The sequence below is a fragment of the Lissotriton helveticus genome, chromosome 8 (assembly GCF_964261635.1).
Source record: "Lissotriton helveticus chromosome 8, aLisHel1.1, whole genome shotgun sequence".
NCBI classification, from domain to species: domain Eukaryota; kingdom Metazoa; phylum Chordata; class Amphibia; order Caudata; family Salamandridae; genus Lissotriton; species Lissotriton helveticus.
Genome location: NC_136069.1, coordinates 1,542,199,697 through 1,542,224,837, shown reverse-complemented (window position 1 = coordinate 1,542,224,837; position 25,141 = coordinate 1,542,199,697). Strand labels below are relative to the sequence as shown.

General features: G+C 42.9%; 22 non-coding genes across 22 annotated transcripts; all 22 read left to right on the top strand.

The window, feature by feature from the left end:
- Positions 1-1,797: 1,797 nt before the first annotated feature.
- TRNAL-UAG (transfer RNA leucine (anticodon UAG)) lies at positions 1,798-1,880 on the top strand. The gene has a single exon. It is a non-coding gene; the product is annotated as a tRNA-Leu (tRNA).
- A 904-nt stretch (positions 1,881-2,784) lies between these two features.
- TRNAL-AAG (transfer RNA leucine (anticodon AAG)) lies at positions 2,785-2,867 on the top strand. Its single transcript has one exon. It is a non-coding gene; the product is annotated as a tRNA-Leu (tRNA).
- Positions 2,868-3,892: 1,025 nt separating this feature from the next.
- Positions 3,893-3,975, top strand: TRNAL-UAG (transfer RNA leucine (anticodon UAG)). The gene has a single exon. It is a non-coding gene; the product is annotated as a tRNA-Leu (tRNA).
- A 904-nt stretch (positions 3,976-4,879) lies between these two features.
- TRNAL-AAG (transfer RNA leucine (anticodon AAG)) lies at positions 4,880-4,962 on the top strand. Its single transcript has one exon. It is a non-coding gene; the product is annotated as a tRNA-Leu (tRNA).
- Positions 4,963-5,987: 1,025 nt separating this feature from the next.
- On the top strand, positions 5,988-6,070 carry TRNAL-UAG (transfer RNA leucine (anticodon UAG)). The gene has a single exon. It is a non-coding gene; the product is annotated as a tRNA-Leu (tRNA).
- Positions 6,071-6,702: 632 nt separating this feature from the next.
- On the top strand, positions 6,703-6,785 carry TRNAL-UAG (transfer RNA leucine (anticodon UAG)). The gene has a single exon. It is a non-coding gene; the product is annotated as a tRNA-Leu (tRNA).
- A 189-nt stretch (positions 6,786-6,974) lies between these two features.
- Positions 6,975-7,057, top strand: TRNAL-AAG (transfer RNA leucine (anticodon AAG)). The gene has a single exon. It is a non-coding gene; the product is annotated as a tRNA-Leu (tRNA).
- A 1,026-nt stretch (positions 7,058-8,083) lies between these two features.
- TRNAL-UAG (transfer RNA leucine (anticodon UAG)) lies at positions 8,084-8,166 on the top strand. The gene has a single exon. It is a non-coding gene; the product is annotated as a tRNA-Leu (tRNA).
- A 2,014-nt stretch (positions 8,167-10,180) lies between these two features.
- On the top strand, positions 10,181-10,263 carry TRNAL-UAG (transfer RNA leucine (anticodon UAG)). The gene has a single exon. It is a non-coding gene; the product is annotated as a tRNA-Leu (tRNA).
- Positions 10,264-11,167: 904 nt separating this feature from the next.
- Positions 11,168-11,250, top strand: TRNAL-AAG (transfer RNA leucine (anticodon AAG)). The gene has a single exon. It is a non-coding gene; the product is annotated as a tRNA-Leu (tRNA).
- A 1,026-nt stretch (positions 11,251-12,276) lies between these two features.
- TRNAL-UAG (transfer RNA leucine (anticodon UAG)) lies at positions 12,277-12,359 on the top strand. The gene has a single exon. It is a non-coding gene; the product is annotated as a tRNA-Leu (tRNA).
- A 905-nt stretch (positions 12,360-13,264) lies between these two features.
- On the top strand, positions 13,265-13,347 carry TRNAL-AAG (transfer RNA leucine (anticodon AAG)). The gene has a single exon. It is a non-coding gene; the product is annotated as a tRNA-Leu (tRNA).
- Positions 13,348-14,373: 1,026 nt separating this feature from the next.
- TRNAL-UAG (transfer RNA leucine (anticodon UAG)) lies at positions 14,374-14,456 on the top strand. The gene has a single exon. It is a non-coding gene; the product is annotated as a tRNA-Leu (tRNA).
- Positions 14,457-15,088: 632 nt separating this feature from the next.
- Positions 15,089-15,171, top strand: TRNAL-UAG (transfer RNA leucine (anticodon UAG)). Its single transcript has one exon. It is a non-coding gene; the product is annotated as a tRNA-Leu (tRNA).
- Positions 15,172-15,360: 189 nt separating this feature from the next.
- On the top strand, positions 15,361-15,443 carry TRNAL-AAG (transfer RNA leucine (anticodon AAG)). The gene has a single exon. It is a non-coding gene; the product is annotated as a tRNA-Leu (tRNA).
- Positions 15,444-17,457: 2,014 nt separating this feature from the next.
- Positions 17,458-17,540, top strand: TRNAL-AAG (transfer RNA leucine (anticodon AAG)). Its single transcript has one exon. It is a non-coding gene; the product is annotated as a tRNA-Leu (tRNA).
- A 1,026-nt stretch (positions 17,541-18,566) lies between these two features.
- Positions 18,567-18,649, top strand: TRNAL-UAG (transfer RNA leucine (anticodon UAG)). The gene has a single exon. It is a non-coding gene; the product is annotated as a tRNA-Leu (tRNA).
- A 2,014-nt stretch (positions 18,650-20,663) lies between these two features.
- Positions 20,664-20,746, top strand: TRNAL-UAG (transfer RNA leucine (anticodon UAG)). The gene has a single exon. It is a non-coding gene; the product is annotated as a tRNA-Leu (tRNA).
- Positions 20,747-21,650: 904 nt separating this feature from the next.
- On the top strand, positions 21,651-21,733 carry TRNAL-AAG (transfer RNA leucine (anticodon AAG)). Its single transcript has one exon. It is a non-coding gene; the product is annotated as a tRNA-Leu (tRNA).
- A 1,026-nt stretch (positions 21,734-22,759) lies between these two features.
- TRNAL-UAG (transfer RNA leucine (anticodon UAG)) lies at positions 22,760-22,842 on the top strand. Its single transcript has one exon. It is a non-coding gene; the product is annotated as a tRNA-Leu (tRNA).
- Positions 22,843-23,747: 905 nt separating this feature from the next.
- On the top strand, positions 23,748-23,830 carry TRNAL-AAG (transfer RNA leucine (anticodon AAG)). Its single transcript has one exon. It is a non-coding gene; the product is annotated as a tRNA-Leu (tRNA).
- A 1,026-nt stretch (positions 23,831-24,856) lies between these two features.
- TRNAL-UAG (transfer RNA leucine (anticodon UAG)) lies at positions 24,857-24,939 on the top strand. Its single transcript has one exon. It is a non-coding gene; the product is annotated as a tRNA-Leu (tRNA).
- Positions 24,940-25,141: the final 202 nt, after the last annotated feature.

Below are 25,141 nucleotides of genomic sequence, written 5' to 3'. Positions count from 1 at the left end.
ATTCCCTGGCCAGACAGGCCATGCAAATTTGGAAGAATGCCAAGCACCTGGTAGACAACTGTACTCCAGCACACTTACAGCAATGTCCTCAGGGCTGTGATCAGGGGCTGCTTAGATTTGCGTATTCCACCCTATGTTGTGACATTGAGCTCCCTTGTTGAATTTGCTTTAGTCAGCCAAGATGTGGCTGTTGACTCAATTTCAAAGCAGCTTTGCGCCGTTCAAGTGGCTGGTGAATAGCACTTTCTCTTTGTACGCTTTAAAGGTCTAAAGAGTTCTTCATAGGTACTGCTCTGTATGGATTGTTCAAAGATCTGTTGGAAATGCTTATAATGGGATAAATAAATTGAGGGCATGCCTTTTCGGTACCAAACTTGCATGGCTGTCTGGCTTGTGGAAGGTGCTGCAACTGCAAGTCAGGATGGCCGAGTGGTCTAAGGCCCTGCGTTCAGGTCGCAGTCTCTTCTGGAGGCGTGGGTTCAAATCCCACTTATGACAAACCTGTGTTTAATCTTCTTTTTTCTTGAGGGAGAAAATCAGATCATTTCCCTCACATGGGCTTATATGGTTGTCTTTTTGGAAAAGTGCAGTGAGTTTTATTCTTGCTATAGCCACTTTTGGCCTAAGATGTGTGTTTTTTTTTGTTCACAATATCTTTCTTAATATGTAGATGGACAAGCAACATGTGGGCAGGATGGCCGAGTGGTCTAAGGCGCAGCGTTAAGGCCGCAGTCTCTCCTGGAGGCGTGGGTTCGAATCCCACTTCTGACAAACCTTTAAGTCCATTTTGTCTCTGCGTTCCTTCAGAATCTCAGCTAAAAATTGGCAGTGCATATAATATCTGAATAAGTACCAAACTTCAGTTTCAACTGCAAATGAATTTGCCCAATTCTGTCTTCAAGCTCTTATAATATTCTTCTAGCACTAGTGGTGTTTTATGTGTTTTTTGGGGGGTGCCTAAAAAATCCCTTTTATTGAAGAAATGGCTTACATTCAGTCTTGTGATATTTTTGGTTTCCAATAAGTAGATTTTTAATTTTATGTAACCTCATTTTCTAATGATCCATTCAAGAGATGTTTCCACTATGAAATGAAGAGCAAGGGGAAGGAGCACAAATGATAGAGCGAGTGAGTGAGATGGGGTGTTGAGGAAGGAGAGAATGAAACAAAGACAGAGTGAGTGAACGGCAGGTAGGCATAGAAGAGGAGACTAGAAGTGAAAGTGACTTGCTTTTCCCTGCTCTTGACCTCCCACCCATCTCAAACCAATCACAAACATACCTTCTATGCAACGTTGGTATGCAGAACTTCACTCCTCAGCCAGTGACGGTGAGTCCCAAGCCAGGGGCTAGAGAGCAAAAGAATGGATGTGCTCAGACGTTCCTTGCTAGGGACAGTTGATCTGAAACAAGGCCTGCTCTCTTGTTTCCAGCAAGGATCTAGAAATTCTGCATGAATGTGCAAGGCACATTGCCAGCATAAATTTGCATAAACTGCCCCACCTTCTGCCTTCCTACTTCCTGAGCAGTAGTTGTTTGTGTATAGAGAGAAAGGTCGCAGGCAAGGTAATTTTGTGAGTAGGCTACAGAACCCCAAATAGCTGGTGAGAGGTATAAGTTATTCTAAAAGCATAAAAACAGTACACCTGTGAAATGAAATGCTTTCATATGTGATCGTCTGTGTTTATTGTCCTGTGCAAAAAGTTGCACCTTGTGTTTGAAGGTTGAAATTATTTCAAGCGTGCATGGACGCAGAAATTTCTGAGTGACTTTTATACATTTCTTAGGACTCTTCACTGTCAGGATGGCCGAGTGGTCTAAGGCGCTGTGTTTAGGCCGCAGTCTCCTCTGGAGGCGTGGGTTCGAATCCCACTTCTGAAATGACTTTTGGAGATATCATCTTCTTCATCAGGAGAACATCTGATGGAAGTTGCTTCTGTTCGTCTTCACCTGGGACGTTATTCTGTCCTCGTCTAGTCAAGAGAGCTTGGGTTTCTCATATATTTCTGTTGTACAAAGTCTTGCTGATAAAGTGAAATACTTACCAAATGAGCTTATGACCCATGTAAGAGCTCATCTAGAAGAGTCATTCACTTGTATTCCCTGGCCAGACAGGCCATACAAATTTGGAAGAATGCCAAGCACCTGGTAGACAGCTGGACTCCAGCACACTTACAGCAATTTCCTCAGGGCTGTGATCAGGGGCTGCTTAGATTTGCGTATTCCACCCTATGTTGTGACATTGAGCTCCCTTGTTGAATTTGCTTTAGTCAGCCAAGATGTGGCTGTTGACTCAATTTCAAAGCAGCTTTGCGCCCTTCAAGTGGCTGGTGAATAGCACTTTCTCTTTGTACGCTTTAAAGGTCTAAAGAGTACTTCATAGGTACTGCTCTGTATGGATTGTTCAAAGATCTGTTGGAAATGCTTATAATGGGATAAAGAAATTGAGGGCATGCCTTTTCGGTACCCCACTTGCATGGCTGTCTGGCTTGTGGAAGGTGCTGCAAATGCAAGTCAGGATGGCCGAGTGGTCTAAGGCGCTGTGTTCAGGTTGCAGTCTCTTTTGGAAGCGTGGGTTCACATCCTACTTCTGACAAACCTGTGTTTAATCTTCTTTTTTCTTGAGGGAGAAAATCAGATCATTTCCCTCACATGGGCTTATATGGTTGTCTTTTTGGAAAAGTGCAGTGAGTTTTTTTCTTGCTATAGCCACTCATGGCCTAAGATGTGCGTTTTTTTTGTTCACACTATCTTTCTCACTATGTAGATGAACAAGCAACATGTGGTCAGGATGGCCGAGTGGTCTAAGGCGCTGCGTTAAGGCCGCAGTCTCTCCTGGAGGCGTGGGTTCGAATCCCACTTCTGACAAAACTTTAAGTCCATTTTGTCTCTGCGTTCCTTCAGAATCTCAGCTAAAAATTGGCAGTGCATATAATATCTGAATAAGTACCAAACTTCAGTTTCAACTGCAAATGAATTTGCCCAATTCTGTCTTCAAGCTTGTATAATATTCTTCTAGCACTAGTGGTGTTTTATGTGTTTTTTGGGGGGTGCCTAAAAAATCCCTTTTATTGAAAAATGGCTTACATTCAGTCTTGTGATATTTTTGGTTTCCAATAAGTAGATTTTTAATTTTATGTAACCTCGTTTTCTAATGATCCATTCAAGAGATGTTTCCACTATGAAATGAAGAACAAGGGGAAAGAGCACAAATGATAGAGCCAGTGAGTGAGATGGGGTGTTGAGGAAGGAGAGAATGAAACAAAGACAGAGTGAGTGAACGGCAGGTAGGCATAGAAGAGGAGACTAGAAGTGAAGGTGACTTGCTTTTCCCTGCTCTTGACCTCCCACCCATCTCAAACCAATCACAAACATACCTTCTATGCAACGTTGGTATGCAGAACATCACTCCTCAGCCAGTGAGGGTGAGTCCCAAGCCAGGGGCTAGAGAGCAAAAGAATGGATGTGCTCAGACGTTCCTTGCTAGGGACAGTTGATCTGAAACAAGGCCTGCTCTCTTGTTTCCAGCAAGGATCTAGAAATTCTGCATGAATCTGCAAGGCACATTGACAGCATAAATTTGCATAAACTGCCCCTCCTTCTGCCTTCCTACTTCCTGAGCAGTAGTTGTTTGTGTATAAAGAGAGAGGTCGCAGGCAAGGTAATTTTGTGAGTAGGATACAGAACCCTAAATAGCTGGTGAGAGGTATAAGTTATTCTAAAAGCATAAAAACAGTACACCTGTGAAATGAAATGCTTTCATATGTGATCTTCTGTGTTTATTGTCCTGTGCAAAAAGTTGCACCTTGTGTTTGAAGGTTGAAATTATTTCAAGCTTGCATGGACGCAGAAATTTCTGAGTGACTTTTATACATTTCTTAGGACTCTCCACTGTCAGGATGGCCGAGTGGTCTAAGGCGCTGTGTTTAGGCCGCAGTCTTCTCTGGAGGCGTGGGTTCGAATCCCACTTCTGACATGACTTTTGGAGATATAATCTTCTTCATCAGGATAACATCTGATGGAAGTTGCATCTGTTCGTCTTCACCTGGGACGTTATTCCGTCCTCGTCTAGTCAAGAGAGCTTGGGTTTCTCATATATTTCTGTTGTACAAAGTCTTGCTGATAAAGTGCAATCCTTACCAAATGAGCTTATGACCCATGTAAGAGCTCATCTAGAAGAGTCATGCTCTTGTAATCCCTGGCCAGACAGGCCATACAAATTTGGAAGAATGCCAAGCACCTGGTAGACAGCTGGACTCCAGCACACTTACAGCAATTTCCTCAGGGCAGTGATCAGGGGCTGCTTAGATTTGCTAATTCCACCCTATGTTGTGACATTGAGATCCCTTGTTGAATTTGCTTTAGTCAGCCAAGATGTGGCTATTGACTCAATTTCAAAGCAGCTTTGGGCCGTTCAAGTGGCTGGTGAATAGCACTTTCTCTTTGTACTCATTAAAGGTCTAAAGAGTTCTTCATAGGTACTGCTCTGTATGGATTGTTCAAAGATCTGTTGGAAATGCTTATAATGGGATAAATAAATTGAGGGCATGCCTTTTCGGTACCCCACTTGCATGGCTGTCTGGCTTGTGGAAGGTGCTGCAAATGCAAGTCAGGATGGCCGAGTGGTCTAAGGCGCTGTGTTCAGGTCGCAGTCTCTTTTGGAAGCGTGGGTTCACATCCTACTTCTGACAAACCTGTGTTTAATCTTCTTTTTTCTTGAGGGAGAAAATCAGATCATTTCCCTCACATGGGCTTATATGGTTGTCTTTTTGGAAAAGTGCAGTGAGTTTTTTTCTTGCTATAGCCACTCATGGCCTAAGATGTGCGTTTTTTTTGTTCACACTATCTTTCTCACTATGTAGATGAACAAGCAACATGTGGTCAGGATGGCCGAGTGGTCTAAGGCGCTGCGTTAAGGCCGCAGTCTCTCCTGGAGGCGTGGGTTCGAATCCCACTTCTGACAAAACTTTAAGTCCATTTTGTCTCTGCGTTCCTTCAGAATCTCAGCTAAAAATTGGCAGTGCATATAATATCTGAATAAGTACCAAACTTCAGTTTCAACTGCAAATGAATTTGCCCAATTCTGTCTTCAAGCTTGTATAATATTCTTCTAGCACTAGTGGTGTTTTATGTGTTTTTTGGGGGGTGCCTAAAAAATCCCTTTTATTGAAAAATGGCTTACATTCAGTCTTGTGATATTTTTGGTTTCCAATAAGTAGATTTTTAATTTTATGTAACCTCGTTTTCTAATGATCCATTCAAGAGATGTTTCCACTATGAAATGAAGAACAAGGGGAAAGAGCACAAATGATAGAGCCAGTGAGTGAGATGGGGTGTTGAGGAAGGAGAGAATGAAACAAAGACAGAGTGAGTGAACGGCAGGTAGGCATAGAAGAGGAGACTAGAAGTGAAGGTGACTTGCTTTTCCCTGCTCTTGACCTCCCACCCATCTCAAACCAATCACAAACATACCTTCTATGCAACGTTGGTATGCAGAACATCACTCCTCAGCCAGTGAGGGTGAGTCCCAAGCCAGGGGCTAGAGAGCAAAAGAATGGATGTGCTCAGACGTTCCTTGCTAGGGACAGTTGATCTGAAACAAGGCCTGCTCTCTTGTTTCCAGCAAGGATCTAGAAATTCTGCATGAATCTGCAAGGCACATTGACAGCATAAATTTGCATAAACTGCCCCTCCTTCTGCCTTCCTACTTCCTGAGCAGTAGTTGTTTGTGTATAAAGAGAGAGGTCGCAGGCAAGGTAATTTTGTGAGTAGGATACAGAACCCTAAATAGCTGGTGAGAGGTATAAGTTATTCTAAAAGCATAAAAACAGTACACCTGTGAAATGAAATGCTTTCATATGTGATCTTCTGTGTTTATTGTCCTGTGCAAAAAGTTGCACCTTGTGTTTGAAGGTTGAAATTATTTCAAGCTTGCATGGACGCAGAAATTTCTGAGTGACTTTTATACATTTCTTAGGACTCTCCACTGTCAGAATGGCCGAGTGGTCTAAGGCGCTGTGTTTAGGCCGCAGTCTTCTCTGGAGGCGTGGGTTCGAATCCCACTTCAGACATGACTTTTGGAGATATAATCTTCTTCATCAGGATAACATATGATGGAAGTTGCATCTGTTCGTCTTCACCTGGGACGTTATTCCGTCCTCGTCTAGTCAAGAGAGCTTGGGTTTCTCATATATTTCTGTTGTACAAAGTCTTGCTGATAAAGTGCAATCCTTACCAAATGAGCTTATGACCCATGTAAGAGCTCATCTAGAAGAGTCATGCTCTTGTAATCCCTGGCCAGACAGGCCATACAAATTTGGAAGAATGCCAAGCACCTGGTAGACAGCTGGACTCCAGCACACTTACAGCAATTTCCTCAGGGCAGTGATCAGGGGCTGCTTAGATTTGCTAATTCCACCCTATGTTGTGACATTGAGATCCCTTGTTGAATTTGCTTTAGTCAGCCAAGATGTGGCTATTGACTCAATTTCAAAGCAGCTTTGGGCCGTTCAAGTGGCTGGTGAATAGCACTTTCTCTTTGTACTCATTAAAGGTCTAAAGAGTTCTTCATAGGTACTGCTCTGTATGGATTGTTCAAAGATCTGTTGGAAATGCTTATAATGGGATAAATAAATTGAGGGCATGCCTTTTCGGTACCCCACTTGCATGGCTGTCTGGCTTGTGGAAGGTGCTGCAAATGCAAGTCAGGATGGCCGAGTGGTCTAAGGCGCTGCGTTTAGGTCGCAGTCTCTTCTGGAGGTGTGGGTTCAAATCCCACTTCTGACAAACCTGTGTTTAATCTTCTTTTTTCTTGAGGGAGAAAATCAGATCATTTCCCTCACATGGGCTTATATGGTTGTCTTTTTGGAAAAGTGCAGTGAGTTTTTTTCTTGCTATAGCCACTCATGGCCTAAGATGTGTGTTTTTTTTGTTCACAATATCTTTCTTAATATGTAGATGGACAAGCAACATGTGGTCAGGATGGCCGAGTGGTCTAAGGCGCAGCGTTAAGGCCGCGGTCTCTCCTGGAGGCGTGGGTTCGAATCCCACTTCTGACAAACCTTTAAGTCCATTTTGTCTCTGCGTTCCTTCAGAATCTCAGCTAAAAATTGGCAGTGCTTTTAATATCTGAATAAGTACCAAACTTCAGTTTCAACTGCAAATGAATTTGCCCAATTCTGTCTTCAAGCTTGTATAATATTCTTCTAGCACTAGTGGTGTTTTATGTGTTTTTTGGGGGGTGCCTAAAAAATCCCTTTTATTGAAGAAATGGCTTACATTCAGTCTTGTGATATTTTTGGTTTCCAATAAGTAGATTTTTAATTTTATGTAACCTCATTTTCTAATGATCCATTCAAGAGATGTTTCCACTATGAAATGAAGAGCAAGGGGAAAGAGCACAAATGATAGAGCGAGTGAGTGAGATGGGGTGTTGAGGAAGGAGAGAATGAAACAAAGACAGAGTGAGTGAACGGCAGGTAGGCATAGAAGAGGAGACTAGAAGTGAAAGTGACTTGCTTTTCCCTGCTCTGGACCTCCCACCCATCTCAAACCAATCACAAACATACCTTCTATGCAAGGTTGGTATGCAGAACTTCACTCCTCAGCCAGTGAGGGTGAGTCCCAAGCCAGGGGCTAGAGAGCAAAAGAATGGATGTGCTCAGTCGTTCCTTGCTAGGGACAGTTGATCTGAAACAAGGCCTGCTCTCTTGTTTCCAGCAAGGATCTAGAAATTCTGCATGAATGTGCAAGGCACATTGCCAGCATAAATTTGCATAAACTGCCCCACCTTCTGCCTTCCTACTTCCTGAGCAGTAGTTGTTTGTGTATAGAGAGAAAGGTCGCAGGCAAGGTAATTTTGTGAGTAGGATACAGAACCCTAAATAGCTGGTGAGAGGTATAAGTTATTCTAAAAGCATAAAAACTGAACACCTGTGAAATGAAATGCTTTCATATGTGATCTTCTGTGTTTATTGTCCTGTGCAAAAAGTTGCACCTTGTGTTTGAAGGTTGAAATTATTTCAAGCGTGCATGGACGCAGAAATTTCTGAGTGACTTTTATACATTTCTTAGGACTCTCCACTGTCAGGATGGCCGAGTGGTCTAAGGCGCTGTGTTTAGGCCGCAGTCTTCTCTGGAGGCGTGGGTTCGAATCCCACTTCTGACATGACTTTTGGAGATATAATCTTCTTCATCAGGATAACATCTGATGGAAGTTGCATCTGTTCGTCTTCACCTGGGACGTTATTCCGTCCTCGTCTAGTCAAGAGAGCTTGGGTTTCTCATATATTTCTGTTGTACAAAGTCTTGCTGATAAAGTGCAATCCTTACCAAATGAGCTTAGGTCCCATGTAAGAGCTCATCTAGAAGAGTCATGCTCTTGTATTCCCTGGCCAGACAGGACATGCAAATTTGGAAGAATGCCAAGCACCTGGTAGACAACTGTACTCCAGCACACTTACAGCAATGTCCTCAGGGCTGTGATCAGGGGCTGCTTAGATTTGCGTATTCCACCCTATGTTGTGACATTGAGCTCCCTTGTTGAATTTGCTTTAGTCAGCCAAGATGTGGCTGTTGACTCAATTTCAAAGCAGCTTTGCGCCGTTCAAGTGGCTGGTGAATAGCACTTTCTCTTTGTACGCTTTAAAGGTCTAAAGAGTTCTTCATAGGTACTGCTCTGTATGGATTGTTCAAAGATCTGTTGGAAATGCTTATAATGGGATAAATAAATTGAGGGCATGCCTTTTCGGTACCAAACTTGCATGGCTGTCTGGCTTGTGGAAGGTGCTGCAACTGCAAGTCAGGATGGCCGAGTGGTCTAAGGCCCTGCGTTCAGGTCGCAGTCTCTTCTGGAGGCGTGGGTTCAAATCCCACTTATGACAAACCTGTGTTTAATCTTCTTTTTTCTTGAGGGAGAAAATCAGATCATTTCCCTCACATGGGCTTATATGGTTGTCTTTTTGGAAAAGTGCAGTGAGTTTTATTCTTGCTATAGCCACTTTTGGCCTAAGATGTGTGTTTTTTTTTGTTCACAATATCTTTCTTAATATGTAGATGGACAAGCAACATGTGGTCAGGATGGCCGAGTGGTCTAAGGCGCAGCGTTAATGCCGCAGTCTCTCCTGGAGGCGTGGGTTCGAATCCCACTTCTAACAAACCTTTAAGTCCATTTTGTCTCTGCGTTCCTTCAGAATCTCAGCTAAAAATTGGCAGTGCATATAATATCTGAATAAGTACCAAACTTCAGTTTCAACTGCAAATGAATTTGCCCAATTCTGTCTTCAAGCTCTTATAATATTCTTCTAGCACTAGTGGTGTTTTATGTGTTTTTTGGGGGGTGCCTAAAAAATCCCTTTTATTGAAGAAATGGCTTACATTCAGTCTTGTGATATTTTTGGTTTCCAATAAGTAGATTTTTAATTTTATGTAACCTCATTTTCTAATGATCCATTCAAGAGATGTTTCCACTATGAAATGAAGAGCAAGGGGAAGGAGCACAAATGATAGAGCGAGTGAGTGAGATGGGGTGTTGAGGAAGGAGAGAATGAAACAAAGACAGAGTGAGTGAACGGCAGGTAGGCATAGAAGAGGAGACTAGAAGTGAAAGTGACTTGCTTTTCCCTGCTCTTGACCTCCCACCCATCTCAAACCAATCACAAACATACCTTCTATGCAACGTTGGTATGCAGAACTTCACTCCTCAGCCAATGACGGTGAGTCCCAAGCCAGGGGCTAGAGAGCAAAAGAATGGATGTGCTCAGACGTTCCTTGCTAGGGACAGTTGATCTGAAACAAGGCCTGCTCTCTTGTTTCCAGCAAGGATCTAGAAATTCTGCATGAATGTGCAAGGCACATTGCCAGCATAAATTTGCATAAACTGCCCCACCTTCTGCCTTCCTACTTCCTGAGCAGTAGTTGTTTGTGTATAGAGAGAAAGGTCGCAGGCAAGGTAATTTTGTGAGTAGGCTACAGAACCCTAAATAGCTGGTGAGAGGTATAAGTTATTCTAAAAGCATAAAAACAGTACACCTGTGAAATGAAATGCTTTCATATGTGATCGTCTGTGTTTATTGTCCTGTGCAAAAAGTTGCACCTTGTGTTTGAAGGTTGAAATTATTTCAAGCGTGCATGGACGCAGAAATTTCTGAGTGACTTTTATACATTTCTTAGGACTCTTCACTGTCAGGATGGCCGAGTGGTCTAAGGTGCTGTGTTTAGGCCGCAGTCTCCTCTGGAGGCGTGGGTTCGAATCCCACTTCTGAAATGACTTTTGGAGATATCATCTTCTTCATCAGGATAACATCTGATGGAAGTTGCTTCTGTTCGTCTTCACCTGGGACGTTATTCTGTCCTCGTCTAGTCAAGAGAGCTTGGGTTTCTCATATATTTCTGTTGTACAAAGTCTTGCTGATAAAGTGCAATACTTACCAAATGAGCTTATGACCCATGTAAGAGCTCATCTAGAAGAGTCATTCACTTGTATTCCCTGGCCAGACAGGCCATACAAATTTGGAAGAATGCCAAGCACCTGGTAGACAGCTGGACTCCAGCACACTTACAGCAATTTCCTCAGGGCTGTGATCAGGGGCTGCTTAGATTTGCGTATTCCACCCTATGTTGTGACATTGAGCTCCCTTGTTGAATTTGCTTTAGTCAGCCAAGATGTGGCTGTTGACTCAATTTCAAAGCAGCTTTGCGCCCTTCAAGTGGCTGGTGAATAGCACTTTCTCTTTGTACGCTTTAAAGGTCTAAAGAGTACTTCATAGGTACTGCTCTGTATGGATTGTTCAAAGATCTGTTGGAAATGCTTATAATGGGATAAAGAAATTGAGGGCATGCCTTTTCGGTACCCCACTTGCATGGCTGTCTGGCTTGTGGAAGGTGCTGCAAATGCAAGTCAGGATGGCCGAGTGGTCTAAGGCGCTGTGTTCAGGTCGCAGTCTCTTTTGGAAGCGTGGGTTCACATCCCACTTCTGACAAACCTGTGTTTAATCTTCTTTTTTCTTGAGGGAGAAAATCAGATCATTTCCCTCACATGGGCTTATATGGTTGTCTTTTTGGAAAAGTGCAGTGAGTTTTTTTCTTGCTATAGCCACTCATGGCCTAAGATGTGTGTTTTTTTTGTTCACACTATCTTTCTCACTATGTAGATGAACAGGCAACATGTGGTCAGGATGGCCGAGTGGTCTAAGGCGCTGCGTTAAGGCCGCAGTCTCTCCTGGAGGCGTGGGTTCGAATCCCACTTCTGACAAAACTTTAAGTCCATTTTGTCTCTGCGTTCCTTCATAATCTCAGCTAAAAATTGGCAGTGCATATAATATCTGAATAAGTACCAAACTTCAGTTTCAACTGCAAATGAATTTGCCCAATTCTGTCTTCAAGCTTGTATAATATTCTTCTAGCACTAGTGGTGTTTTATGTGTTTTTTGGGGGGTGCCTAAAAAATCCCTTTTATTGAAGAAATGGCTTACATTCAGTCTTGTGATATTTTTGGTTTCCAATAAGTAGATTTTTAATTTTATGTAACCTCATTTTCTAATGATCCATTCAAGAGATGTTTCCACTATGAAATGAAGAACAAGGGGAAAGAGCACAAATGATAGAGCCAGTGAGTGAGATGGGGTGTTGAGGAAGGAGAGAATGAAACAAAGACAGAGTGAGTGAACGGCAGGTAGGCATAGAAGAGGAGACTAGAAGTGAAGGTGACTTGCTTTTCCCTGCTCTTGACCTCCCACCCATCTCAAACCAATCACAAACATACCTTCTATGCAACGTTGGTATGCAGAACATCACTCCTCAGCCAGTGAGGGTGAGTCCCAAGCCAGGGGCTAGAGAGCAAAAGAATGGATGTGCTCAGACGTTCCTTGCTAGGGACAGTTGATCTGAAACAAGGCCTGCTCTCTTGTTTCCAGCAAGGATCTAGAAATTCTGCATGAATCTGCAAGGCACATTGACAGCATAAATTTGCATAAACTGCCCCTCCTTCTGCCTTCCTACTTCCTGAGCAGTAGTTGTTTGTGTATAAAGAGAGAGGTCGCAGGCAAGGTAATTTTGTGAGTAGGATACAGAACCCTAAATAGCTGGTGAGAGGTATAAGTTATTCTAAAAGCATAAAAACAGTACACCTGTGAAATGAAATGCTTTCATATGTGATCTTCTGTGTTTATTGTCCTGTGCAAAAAGTTGCACCTTGTGTTTGAAGGTTGAAATTATTTCAAGCTTGCATGGACGCAGAAATTTCTGAGTGACTTTTATACATTTCTTAGGACTCTCCACTGTCAGGATGGCCGAGTGGTCTAAGGCGCTGTGTTTAGGCCGCAGTCTTCTCTGGAGGCGTGGGTTCGAATCCCACTTCTGACATGACTTTTGGAGATATAATCTTCTTCATCAGGATAACATCTGATGGAAGTTGCATCTGTTCGTCTTCACCTGGGACGTTATTCCGTCCTCGTCTAGTCAAGAGAGCTTGGGTTTCTCATATATTTCTGTTGTACAAAGTCTTGCTGATAAAGTGCAATCCTTACCAAATGAGCTTATGACCCATGTAAGAGCTCATCTAGAAGAGTCATGCTCTTGTAATCCCTGGCCAGACAGGCCATACAAATTTGGAAGAATGCCAAGCACCTGGTAGACAGCTGGACTCCAGCACACTTACAGCAATTTCCTCAGGGCAGTGATCAGGGGCTGCTTAGATTTGCTAATTCCACCCTATGTTGTGACATTGAGATCCCTTGTTGAATTTGCTTTAGTCAGCCAAGATGTGGCTATTGACTCAATTTCAAAGCAGCTTTGGGCCGTTCAAGTGGCTGGTGAATAGCACTTTCTCTTTGTACTCATTAAAGGTCTAAAGAGTTCTTCATAGGTACTGCTCTGTATGGATTGTTCAAAGATCTGTTGGAAATGCTTATAATGGGATAAATAAATTGAGGGCATGCCTTTTCGGTACCCCACTTGCATGGCTGTCTGGCTTGTGGAAGGTGCTGCAAATGCAAGTCAGGATGGCCGAGTGGTCTAAGGCGCTGCGTTTAGGTCGCAGTCTCTTCTGGAGGCGTGGTTTCAAATCCCACTTATGACAAACCTGTGTTTAATCTTCTTTTTTCTTGAGGGAGAAAATCAAATCATTTCCCTCACATGGGCTTATATGGTTGTCTTTTTGGAAAAGTGCAGTGAGTTTTATTCTTGCTATAGCCACTTATGGCCTAAGATGTGTGGTTTTTTTTGTTCACAATATCTTTCTTAATATGTAGATGGACAAGCAACATGTGGTCAGGATGGCCGAGTGGTCTAAGGCGCAGCGTTAAGGCCGCAGTCTCTCCTGGAGGCGTGGGTTCGAATCCCACTTCTGACAAACCTTTAAGTCCATTTTGTCTCTGCGTTCCTTCAGAATCTCAGCTAAAAATTGGCAGTGCATATAATATCTGAATAAGTACCAAACTTCAGTTTCAACTGCAAATGAATTTGCCCAATTCTGTCTTCAAGCTCTTATAATATTCTTCTAGCACTAGTGGTGTTTTATGTGTTTTTTGGGGGGTGCCTAAAAAATCCCTTTTATTGAAGAAATGGCTTACATTCAGTCTTGTGATATTTTTGGTTTCCAATAAGTAGATTTTTAATTTTATGTAACCTCATTTTCTAATGATCCATTCAAGAGATGTTTCCACTATGAAATGAAGAGCAAGGGGAAAGAGCACAAATGATAGAGCGAGTGAGTGAGATGGGGTGTTGAGGAAGGAGAGAATGAAACAAAGACAGAGTGAGTGAACGGCAGGTAGGCATAGAAGAGGAGACTAGAAGTGAAAGTGACTTGCTTTTCCCTGCTCTTGACCTCCCACCCATCTCAAACCAATCACAAACATACCTTCTATGCAACGTTGGTATGCAGAACTTCACTCCTCAACCAGTGAGGGTGAGTCCCAAGCCAGGGGCTAGAGAGCAAAAGAATGGATGTGCTCAGACGTTCCTTGCTAGGGACAGTTGATCTGAAACAAGGCCTGCTCTCTTGTTTCCAGCAAGGATCTAGACATTCTGCATGAATGTGCAAGGCACATTGCCAGCATAAATTTGCATAAACTGCCCCACCTTCTGCCTTCCTACTTCCTGAGCAGTAGTTGTTTGTGTATAGAGAGAAAGGTCGCAGGCAAGGTAATTTTGTGAGTAGGCTACAGAACCCTAAATAGCTGGTGAGAGGTATAAGTTATTCTAAAAGCATAAAAACAGTACACCTGTGAAATGAAATGCTTTCATATGTGATCTTCTGTGTTTATTGTCCTGTGCAAAAAGTTGCACCTTGTGTTTGAAGGTTGAAATTGTTTCAAGCGTGCATGGACGCAGAAATTTCTGAGTGACTTTTATACATTTCTTAGGACTCTCCACTGTCAGGATGGCCGAGTGGTCTAAGGCGCTGTGTTTAGGCCGCAGTCTTCTCTGGAGGCGTGGGTTCGAATCCCACTTCTGACATGACTTTTGGAGATATAATCTTCTTCATCAGGATAACATCTGATGGAAGTTGCATCTGTTCGTCTTCACCTGGGACGTTATTCCGTCCTCGTCTAGTCAAGAGAGCTTGGGTTTCTCATATATTTCTGTTGTACAAAGTCTTGCTGATAAAGTGCAATCCTTACCAAATGAGCTTAGGTCCCATGTAAGAGCTCATCTAGAAGAGTCATGCTCTTGTATTCCCTGGCCAGACAGGCCATGCAAATTTGGAAGAATGCCAAGCACCTGGTAGACAACTGTACTCCAGCACACTTACAGCAATGTCCTCAGGGCTGTGATCAGGGGCTGCTTAGATTTGCGTATTCCACCCTATGTTGTGACATTGAGCTCCCTTGTTGAATTTGCTTTAGTCAGCCAAGATGTGGCTGTTGACTCAATTTCAAAGCAGCTTTGGGCCGTTCAAGTGGCTGGTGAATAGCACTTTCTCTTTGTACGCTTTAAAGGTCTAAAGAGTTCTTCATAGGTACTGCTCTGTATGGATTGTTCAAAGATCTGTTGGAAATGCTTATAATGGGATAAATAAATTGAGGGCATGCCTTTTCGGTACCCCACTTGCATGGCTGTCTGGCTTGTGGAAGGTGCTGCAAATGCAAGTCAGGATGGCCGAGTGGTCTAAGGCGCTGCGTTTAGGTCGCAGTCTCTTCTGGAGGCGTGGGTTCAAATCCCACTTCTGACAAACCTGTGTTTAATCTTCTTTTTTCTTGAGGGAGAAAATCAGATCATTTCCCTCACATGGGCTTATATGGTTGTCTTTTTGGAAAAGTGCAGTGAGTTTTTTTCTTGCTATAGCCACTCATGGCCTAAGATGTGTGTTTTTTTTGTTCACAATATCTTTCTTAATATGTAGATGGACAAGCAACATGTGGTCAGGATGGCCGAGTGGTCTAAGGCGCAGCGTTAAGGCCGCAGTCTCTCCTGGAGGCGTGGGTTCGAATCCCACTTCTGACAAACCTTTAAGTCCATTTTGTCTCTGCGTTCCTTCAGAATCTCAGCTAAAAATTGGCAGTGCTTTTAATATCTGAATAAGTACCAAACTTCAGTTTCAACTGCAAATGAATTTGCCCAATTCTGTCTTCAAGCTTGTATAATATTCTTCTAGCACTAGTGGTGTTTTATGTGTTTTTTGGGGGGTGCCTAAAAAATCCCTTTTATTGAAGAAATGGCTTACATTCAGTCTTGTGATATTTTTGGTTTCCAATAAGTAGATTTTTAATTTTATGTAACCTCATTTTCTAATGATCCATTCAAGAGATGTTTCCACTATGAAATGAAGAGCAAGGGGAAAGAGCACAAATGATAGAGCCAGTGAGTGAGATGGGGTGTTGAGGAAGGAGAGAATGAAACAAAGACAGAGTGAGTGAACAGCAGGTAGGCATAGAAGAGGAGACTAGAAGTGAAGGTGACTTGCTTTTCCCTGCTCTTGACCTCCCACCCATCTCAAACCAATCACAAACATACCTTCTATGCAACGTTGGTATGCAGAACTTCACTCCTCAGCCAGTGAGGGTGAGTCCCAAGCCAGGGGCTAGAGAGCAAAAGAATAGATATGCTCAGACGTTCCTTGCTAGGGACAGTTGATCTGAAACAAGGCCTGCTCTCTTGTTTCCAGCAAGGATCTACAAATTCTGCATGAATCTGCAAGGCACATTGACAGCATAAATTTGCATAAACTGCCCCACCTTCTGCCTTCCTACTTCCTGAGCAGTAGTTGTTTGTGTATAAAGAGAGAGGTCGCAGGCAAGGTAATTTTGTGAGTAGGATACAGAACCCTAAATAGCTGGTGAGAGGTATAAGTTATTCTAAAAGCATAAAAACAGTACACCTGTGAAATGAAATGCTTTCATATGTGATCTTCTGTGTTTATTGTCCTGTGCAAAAAGTTGCACCTTGTGTTTGAAGGTTGAAATTATTTCAAGCTTGCATGGACGCAGAAATTTCAGAGTGACTTTTATACATTTCTTAGGACTCTTCATTGTCAGGATGGCCGAGTGGTCTAGGGCGCTGTGTTTAGGCCGCACTCTCCTCTGGAGGTGTGGGTTCGAATTCCACTTCTGACATGACTTTTGGAGATATAATCTTCTTCATCAGGATAACATCTGATGGAAGTTGCATCTGTTCGTCTTCACCTGGGACGTTATTCCGTCCTCGTCTAGTCAAGAGAGCTTGGGTTTCTCATATATTTCTGTTGTACAATGTCTTGCTGATAAAGTGCAATCCTTACCAAATTAGCTTAGGTCCCATGTAAGAGCTCATCTAGAAGAGTCATGCTCTTGTATTCCCTGGCCAGACAGGCCATGCAAATTTGGAAGAATGCCAAGCACCTGGTAGACAGCTGTACTCCACCACACTTACAGCAATGTCCTCAGGGCTGTGATCAGGGGCTGCTTAGATTTGCGTATTCCACCCTATGTTGTGACATTGAGCTCCCTTGTTGAATTTGCTTTAGTCAGCCAAGATGTGGCTGTTGACTCAATTTCAAAGCAGCTTTGCGCCGTTCAAGTGGCTGGTGAATAGCACTTTCTCTTTGTACGCTTTAAAGGTCTAAAGAGTTCTTCATAGGTACTGCTCTGTATTGATTGTTCAAAGATCTGTTGGAAATGCTTATAATGGGATAAATAAATTGAGGGCATGCCTTTTCGGTACCAAACTTGCATGGCTGTCTGGCTTGTGGAAGGTGCTGCAACTGCAAGTCAGGATGGCCGAGTGGTCTAAGGCCCTGCGTTCAGGTCGCAGTCTCTTCTGGAGGCGTGGGTTCAAATCCCACTTATGACAAACCTGTGTTTAATCTTCTTTTTTCTTGAGGGAGAAAATCAAATCATTTCCCTCACATGGGCTTATATGGTTGTCTTTTTGGAAAAGTGCAGTGAGTTTTATTCTTGCTATAGCCACTTATGGCCTAAGATGTGTGTTTTTTTTTGTTCACAATATCTTTCTTAATATGTAGATGGACAAGCAACATGTGGTCAGGATGGCCGAGTGGTCTAAGGCGCAGCGTTAAGGCCGCAGTCTCTCCTGGAGGCGTGGGTTCGAATCCCACTTCTGACAAACCTTTAAGTCCATTTTGTCTCTGCGTTCCTTCAGAATCTCAGCTAAAAATTGGCAGTGCATATAATATCTGAATAAGTACCAAACTTCAGTTTCAACTGCAAATGAATTTGCCCAATTCTGTCTTCAAGCTCTTATAATATTCTTCTAGCACTAGTGGTGTTTTATGTGTTTTTTGGGGGGTGCCTAAAAAATCCCTTTTATTGAAGAAATGGCTTACATTCAGTCTTATGATATTTTTGGTTTCCAATAAGTAGATTTTTAATTTTATGTAACCTCATTTTCTAATGATCCATTCAAGAGATGTTTCCACTATGAAATGAAGAGCAAGGGGAAAGAGCACAAATGATAGAGCGAGTGAGTGAGATGGGGTGTTGAGGAAGGAGAGAATGAAACAAAGACAGAGTGAGTGAACGGCAGGTAGGCATAGAAGAGGAGACTAGAAGTGAAAGTGACTTGCTTTTCCCTGCTCTTGACCTCCCACCCATCTCAAACCAATCACAAACATACCTTCTATGCAACGTTGGTATGCAGAACTTCACTCCTCAGCCAGTGAGGGTGAGTCCCAAGCCAGGGGCTAGAGAGCAAAAGAATGGATGTGCTCAGACGTTCCTTGCTAGGGACAGTTGATCTGAAACAAGGCCTGCTCTCTTGTTTCCAGCAAGGATCTAGAAATTCTGCATGAATGTGCAAGGCACATTGCCAGCATAAATTTGCATAAACTGCCCCACCTTCTGCCTTCCTACTTCCTGAGCAGTAGTTGTTTGTGTATAGAGAGAAAGGTCGCAGGCAAGGTAATTTTGTGAGTAGGCTACAGAACCCTAAATAGCTGGTGAGAGGTATAAGTTATTCTAAAAGCATAAAAACAGTACACCTGTGAAATGAAATGCTTTCATATGTGATCTTCTGTGTTTATTGTCCTGTGCAAAAAGTTGCACCTTGTGTTTGAAGGTTGAAATTATTTCAAGCGTGCATGGACGCAGAAATTTCTGAGTGACTTTTATACATTTCTTAGGACTCTCCACTGTCAGGATGGCCGAGTGGTCTAAGGCGCTGTGTTTAGGCTGCAGTCTTCTCTGGAGGCGTGGGTTCGAATCCCACTTCTGACATGACTTTTGGAGATATAATCTTCTTCATCAGGATAACATCTGATGGAAGTTGCATCTGTTCGTCTTCACCTGGGACGTTATTCTGTCCTCGTCTAGTCAAGAGAGCTTGGGTTTCTCATATATTTCTGTTGTACAAAGTCTTGCTGATAAAGTGCAATCCTTACCAAATGAGCTTAGGTCCCATGTAAGAGCTCATCTAGAAGAGTCATGCTCTTGTATTCCCTGGCCAGACAGGCCATGCAAATTTGGAAGAATGCCAAGCACCTGGTAGACAACTGTACTCCAGCACACTTACAGCAATGTCCTCAGGGCTGTGATCAGGGGCTGCTTAGATTTGCGTATTCCACCCTATGTTGTGACATTGAGCTCCCTTGTTGAATTTGCTTTAGTCAGCCAAGATGTGGCTGTTGACTCAATTTCAAAGCAGCTTTGCGCCGTTCAAGTGGCTGGTGAATAGCACTTTCTCTTTGTACGCTTTAAAGGTCTAAAGAGTTCTTCATAGGTACTGCTCTGTATGGATTGTTCAAAGATCTGTTGGAAATGCTTATAATGGGATAAATAAATTGAGGGCATGCCTTTTCGGTACCAAACTTGCATGGCTGTCTGGCTTGTGGAAGGTGCTGCAACTGCAAGTCAGGATGGCCGAGTGGTCTAAGGCCCTGCGTTCAGGTCGCAGTCTCTTCTGGAGGCGTGGGTTCAAATCCCACTTATGACAAACCTGTGTTTAATCTTCTTTTTTCTTGAGAAAGAAAATCAGATCATTTCCCTCACATGGGCTTATATGGTTGTCTTTTTGGAAAAGTGCAGTGAGTTTTATTCTTGCTATAGCCACTTTTGGCCTAAGATGTGTGTTTTTTTTTGTTCACAATATCTTTCTTAATATGTAGATGGACAAGCAACATGTGGTCAGGATGGCCGAGTGGTCTAAGGCGCAGCGTTAATGCCGCAGTCTCTCCTGGAGGCGTGGGTTCGAATCCCACTTCTGACAAACCTTTAAGTCCATTTTGTCTCTGCGTTCCTTCAGAATCTCAGCTAAAAATTGGCAGTGCATATAATATCTGAATAAGTACCAAACTTCAGTTTCAACTGCAAATGAATTTGCCCAATTCTGTCTTCAAGCTCTTATAATATTCTTCTAGCACTAGTGGTGTTTTATGTGTTTTTTGGGGGGTGCCTAAAAAATCCCTTTTATTGAAGAAATGGCTTACATTTAGTCTTGTGATATTTTTGGTTTCCAATAAGTAGATTTTTAATTTTATGTAACCTCATTTTCTAATGATCCATTCAAGAGATGTTTCCACTATGAAATGAAGAGCAAGGGGAAGGAGCACAAATGATAGAGCGAGTGAGTGAGATGGGGTGTTGAGGAAGGAGAGAATGAAACAAAGACAGAGTGAGTGAACGGCAGGTAGGCATAGAAGAGGAGACTAGAAGTGAAAGTGACTTGCTTTTCCCTGCTCTTGACCTCCCACCCATCTCAAACCAATCACAAACATACCTTCTATGCAACGTTGGTATGCAGAACTTCACTCCTCAGCCAGTGACGGTGAGTCCCAAGCCAGGGGCTAGAGAGCAAAAGAATGGATGTGCTCAGACGTTCCTTGCTAGGGACAGTTGATCTGAAACAAGGCCTGCTCTCTTGTTTCCAGCAAGGATCTAGAAATTCTGCATGAATGTGCAAGGCACATTGCCAGCATAAATTTGCATAAACTGCCCCACCTTCTGCCTTCCTACTTCCTGAGCAGTAGTTGTTTGTGTATAGAGAGAAAGGTCGCAGGCAAGGTAATTTTGTGAGTAGGCTACAGAACCCTAAATAGCTGGTGAGAGGTATAAGTTATTCTAAAAGCATAAAAACAGTACACCTGTGAAATGAAATGCTTTCATATGTGATCGTCTGTGTTTATTGTCCTGTGCAAAAAGTTGCACCTTGTGTTTGAAGGTTGAAATTATTTCAAGCGTGCATGGACGCAGAAATTTCTGAGTGACTTTTATACATTTCTTAGGACTCTTCACTGTCAGGATGGCCGAGTGGTCTAAGGCGCTGTGTTTAGGCCGCAGTCTCCTCTGGAGGCGTGGGTTCGAATCCCACTTCTGAAATGACTTTTGGAGATATCATCTTCTTCATCAGGATAACATCTGATGGAAGTTGCTTCTGTTCGTCTTCACCTGGGACGTTATTCTGTCCTCGTCTAGTCAAGAGAGCTTGGGTTTCTCATATATTTCTGTTGTACAAAGTCTTGCTGATAAAGTGCAATACTTACCAAATGAGCTTATGACCCATGTAAGAGCTCATCTAGAAGAGTCATTCACTTGTATTCCCTGGCCAGACAGGCCATACAAATTTGGAAGAATGCCAAGCACCTGGTAGACAGCTGGACTCCAGCACACTTACAGCAATTTCCTCAGGGCTGTGATCAGGGGCTGCTTAGATTTGCGTATTCCACCCTATGTTGTGACATTGAGCTCCCTTGTTGAATTTGCTTTAGTCAGCCAAGATGTGGCTGTTGACTCAATTTCAAAGCAGCTTTGCGCCCTTCAAGTGGCTGGTGAATAGCACTTTCTCTTTGTACGCTTTAAAGGTCTAAAGAGTACTTCATAGGTACTGCTCTGTATGGATTGTTCAAAGATCTGTTGGAAATGCTTATAATGGGATAAAGAAATTGAGGGCATGCCTTTTCGGTACCCCACTTGCATGGCTGTCTGGCTTGTGGAAGGTGCTGCAAATGCAAGTCAGGATGGCCGAGTGGTCTAAGGCGCTGTGTTCAGGTCGCAGTCTCTTTTGGAAGCGTGGGTTCACATCCCACTTCTGACAAACCTGTGTTTAATCTTCTTTTTTCTTGAGGGAGAAAATCAGATCATTTCCCTCACATGGGCTTATATGGTTGTCTTTTTGGAAAAGTGCAGTGAGTTTTTTTCTTGCTATAGCCACTCATGGCCTAAGATGTGTGTTTTTTTTGTTCACACTATCTTTCTCACTATGTAGATGAACAAGCAACATGTGGTCAGGATGGCCGAGTGGTCTAAGGCGCTGCGTTAAGGCCGCAGTCTCTCCTGGAGGCGTGGGTTCGAATCCCACTTCTGACAAAACTTTAAGTCCATTTTGTCTCTGCGTTCCTTCATAATCTCAGCTAAAAATTGGCAGTGCATATAATATCTGAATAAGTACCAAACTTCAGTTTCAACTGCAAATGAATTTGCCCAATTCTGTCTTCAAGCTTGTATAATATTCTTCTAGCACTAGTGGTGTTTTATGTGTTTTTTGGGGGGTGCCTAAAAAATCCCTTTTATTGAAGAAATGGCTTACATTCAGTCTTGTGATATTTTTGGTTTCCAATAAGTAGATTTTTAATTTTATGTAACCTCATTTTCTAATGATCCATTCAAGAGATGTTTCCACTATGAAATGAAGAACAAGGGGAAAGAGCACAAATGATAGAGCCAGTGAGTGAGATGGGGTGTTGAGGAAGGAGAGAATGAAACAAAGACAGAGTGAGTGAACGGCAGGTAGGCATAGAAGAGGAGACTAGAAGTGAAGGTGACTTGCTTTTCCCTGCTCTTGACCTCCCACCCATCTCAAACCAATCACAAACATACCTTCTATGCAACGTTGGTATGCAGAACATCACTCCTCAGCCAGTGAGGGTGAGTCCCAAGCCAGGGGCTAGAGAGCAAAAGAATGGATGTGCTCAGACGTTCCTTGCTAGGGGCAGTTGATCTGAAACAAGGCCTGCTCTCTTGTTTCCAGCAAGGATCTAGAAATTCTGCATGAATCTGCAAGGCACATTGACAGCATAAATTTGCATAAACTGCCCCTCCTTCTGCCTTCCTACTTCCTGAGCAGTAGTTGTTTGTGTATAAAGAGAGAGGTCGCAGGCAAGGTAATTTTGTGAGTAGGATACAGAACCCTAAATAGCTGGTGAGAGGTATAAGTTATTCTAAAAGCATAAAAACAGTACACCTGTGAAATGAAATGCTTTCATATGTGATCTTCTGTGTTTATTGTCCTGTGCAAAAAGTTGCACCTTGTGTTTGAAGGTTGAAATTATTTCAAGCTTGCATGGACGCAGAAATTTCTGAGTGACTTTTATACATTTCTTAGGACTCTCCACTGTCAGGATGGCCGAGTGGTCTAAGGCGCTGTGTTTAGGCCGCAGTCTTCTCTGGAGGCGTGGGTTCGAATCCCACTTCTGACATGACTTTTGGAGATATAATCTTCTTCATCAGGATAACATCTGATGGAAGTTGCATCTGTTCGTCTTCACCTGGGACGTTATTCCGTCCTCGTCTAGTCAAGAGAGCTTGGGTTTCTCATATATTTCTGTTGTACAAAGTCTTGCTGATAAAGTGCAATCCTTACCAAATGAGCTTATGACCCATGTAAGAGCTCATCTAGAAGAGTCATGCTCTTGTAATCCCTGGCCAGACAGGCCATACAAATTTGGAAGAATGCCAAGCACCTGGTAGACAGCTGGACTCCAGCACACTTACAGCAATTTCCTCAGGGCAGTGATCAGGGGCTGCTTAGATTTGCTAATTCCACCCTATGTTGTGACATTGAGATCCCTTGTTGAATTTGCTTTAGTCAGCCAAGATGTGGCTATTGACTCAATTTCAAAGCAGCTTTGGGCCGTTCAAGTGGCTGGTGAATAGCACTTTCTCTTTGTACTCATTAAAGGTCTAAAGAGTTCTTCATAGGTACTGCTCTGTATGGATTGTTCAAAGATCTGTTGGAAATGCTTATAATGGGATAAATAAATTGAGGGCATGCCTTTTCGGTACCCCACTTGCATGGCTGTCTGGCTTGTGGAAGGTGCTGCAAATGCAAGTCAGGATGGCCGAGTGGTCTAAGGCGCTGCGTTTAGGTCGCAGTCTCTTCTGGAGGCGTGGTTTCAAATCCCACTTATGACAAACCTGTGTTTAATCTTCTTTTTTCTTGAGGGAGAAAATCAAATCATTTCCCTCACATGGGCTTATATGGTTGTCTTTTTGGAAAAGTGCAGTGAGTTTTATTCTTGCTATAGCCACTTATGGCCTAAGATGTGTGGTTTTTTTTGTTCACAATATCTTTCTTAATATGTAGATGGACAAGCAACATGTGGTCAGGATGGCCGAGTGGTCTAAGGCGCAGCGTTAAGGCCGCAGTCTCTCCTGGAGGCGTGGGTTCGAATCCCACTTCTGACAAACCTTTAAGTCCATTTTGTCTCTGCGTTCCTTCAGAATCTCAGCTAAAAATTGGCAGTGCATATAATATCTGAATAAGTACCAAACTTCAGTTTCAACTGCAAATGAATTTGCCCAATTCTGTCTTCAAGCTCTTATAATATTCTTCTAGCACTAGTGGTGTTTTATGTGTTTTTTGGGGGGTGCCTAAAAAATCCCTTTTATTGAAGAAATGGCTTACATTCAGTCTTGTGATATTTTTGGTTTCCAATAAGTAGATTTTTAATTTTATGTAACCTCATTTTCTAATGATCCATTCAAGAGATGTTTCCACTATGAAATGAAGAGCAAGGGGAAAGAGCACAAATGATAGAGCGAGTGAGTGAGATGGGGTGTTGAGGAAGGAGAGAATGAAACAAAGACAGAGTGAGTGAACGGCAGGTAGGCATAGAAGAGGAGACTAGAAGTGAAAGTGACTTGCTTTTCCCTGCTCTTGACCTCCCACCCATCTCAAACCAATCACAAACATACCTTCTATGCAACGTTGGTATGCAGAACTTCACTCCTCAGCCAGTGAGGGTGAGTCCCAAGCCAGGGGCTAGAGAGCAAAAGAATGGATGTGCTCAGACGTTCCTTGCTAGGGACAGTTGATCTGAAACAAGGCCTGCTCTCTTGTTTCCAGCAAGGATCTAGACATTCTGCATGAATGTGCAAGGCACATTGCCAGCATAAATTTGCATAAACTGCCCCACCTTCTGCCTTCCTACTTCCTGAGCAGTAGTTGTTTGTGTATAGAGAGAAAGGTCGCAGGCAAGGTAATTTTGTGAGTAGGCTACAGAACCCTAAATAGCTGGTGAGAGGTATAAGTTATTCTAAAAGCATAAAAACAGTACACCTGTGAAATGAAATGCTTTCATATGTGATCTTCTGTGTTTATTGTCCTGTGCAAAAAGTTGCACCTTGTGTTTGAAGGTTGAAATTATTTCAAGCGTGCATGGACGCAGAAATTTCTGAGTGACTTTTATACATTTCTTAGGACTCTCCACTGTCAGGATGGCCGAGTGGTCTAAGGCGCTGTGTTTAGGCCGCAGTCTTCTCTGGAGGCGTGGGTTCGAATCCCACTTCTGACATGACTTTTGGAGATATAATCTTCTTCATCAGGATAACATCTGATGGAAGTTGCATCTGTTCGTCTTCACCTGGGACGTTATTCCGTCCTCGTCTAGTCAAGAGAGCTTGGGTTTCTCATATATTTCTGTTGTACAAAGTCTTGCTGATAAAGTGCAATCCTTACCAAATGAGCTTAGGTCCCATGTAAGAGCTCATCTAGAA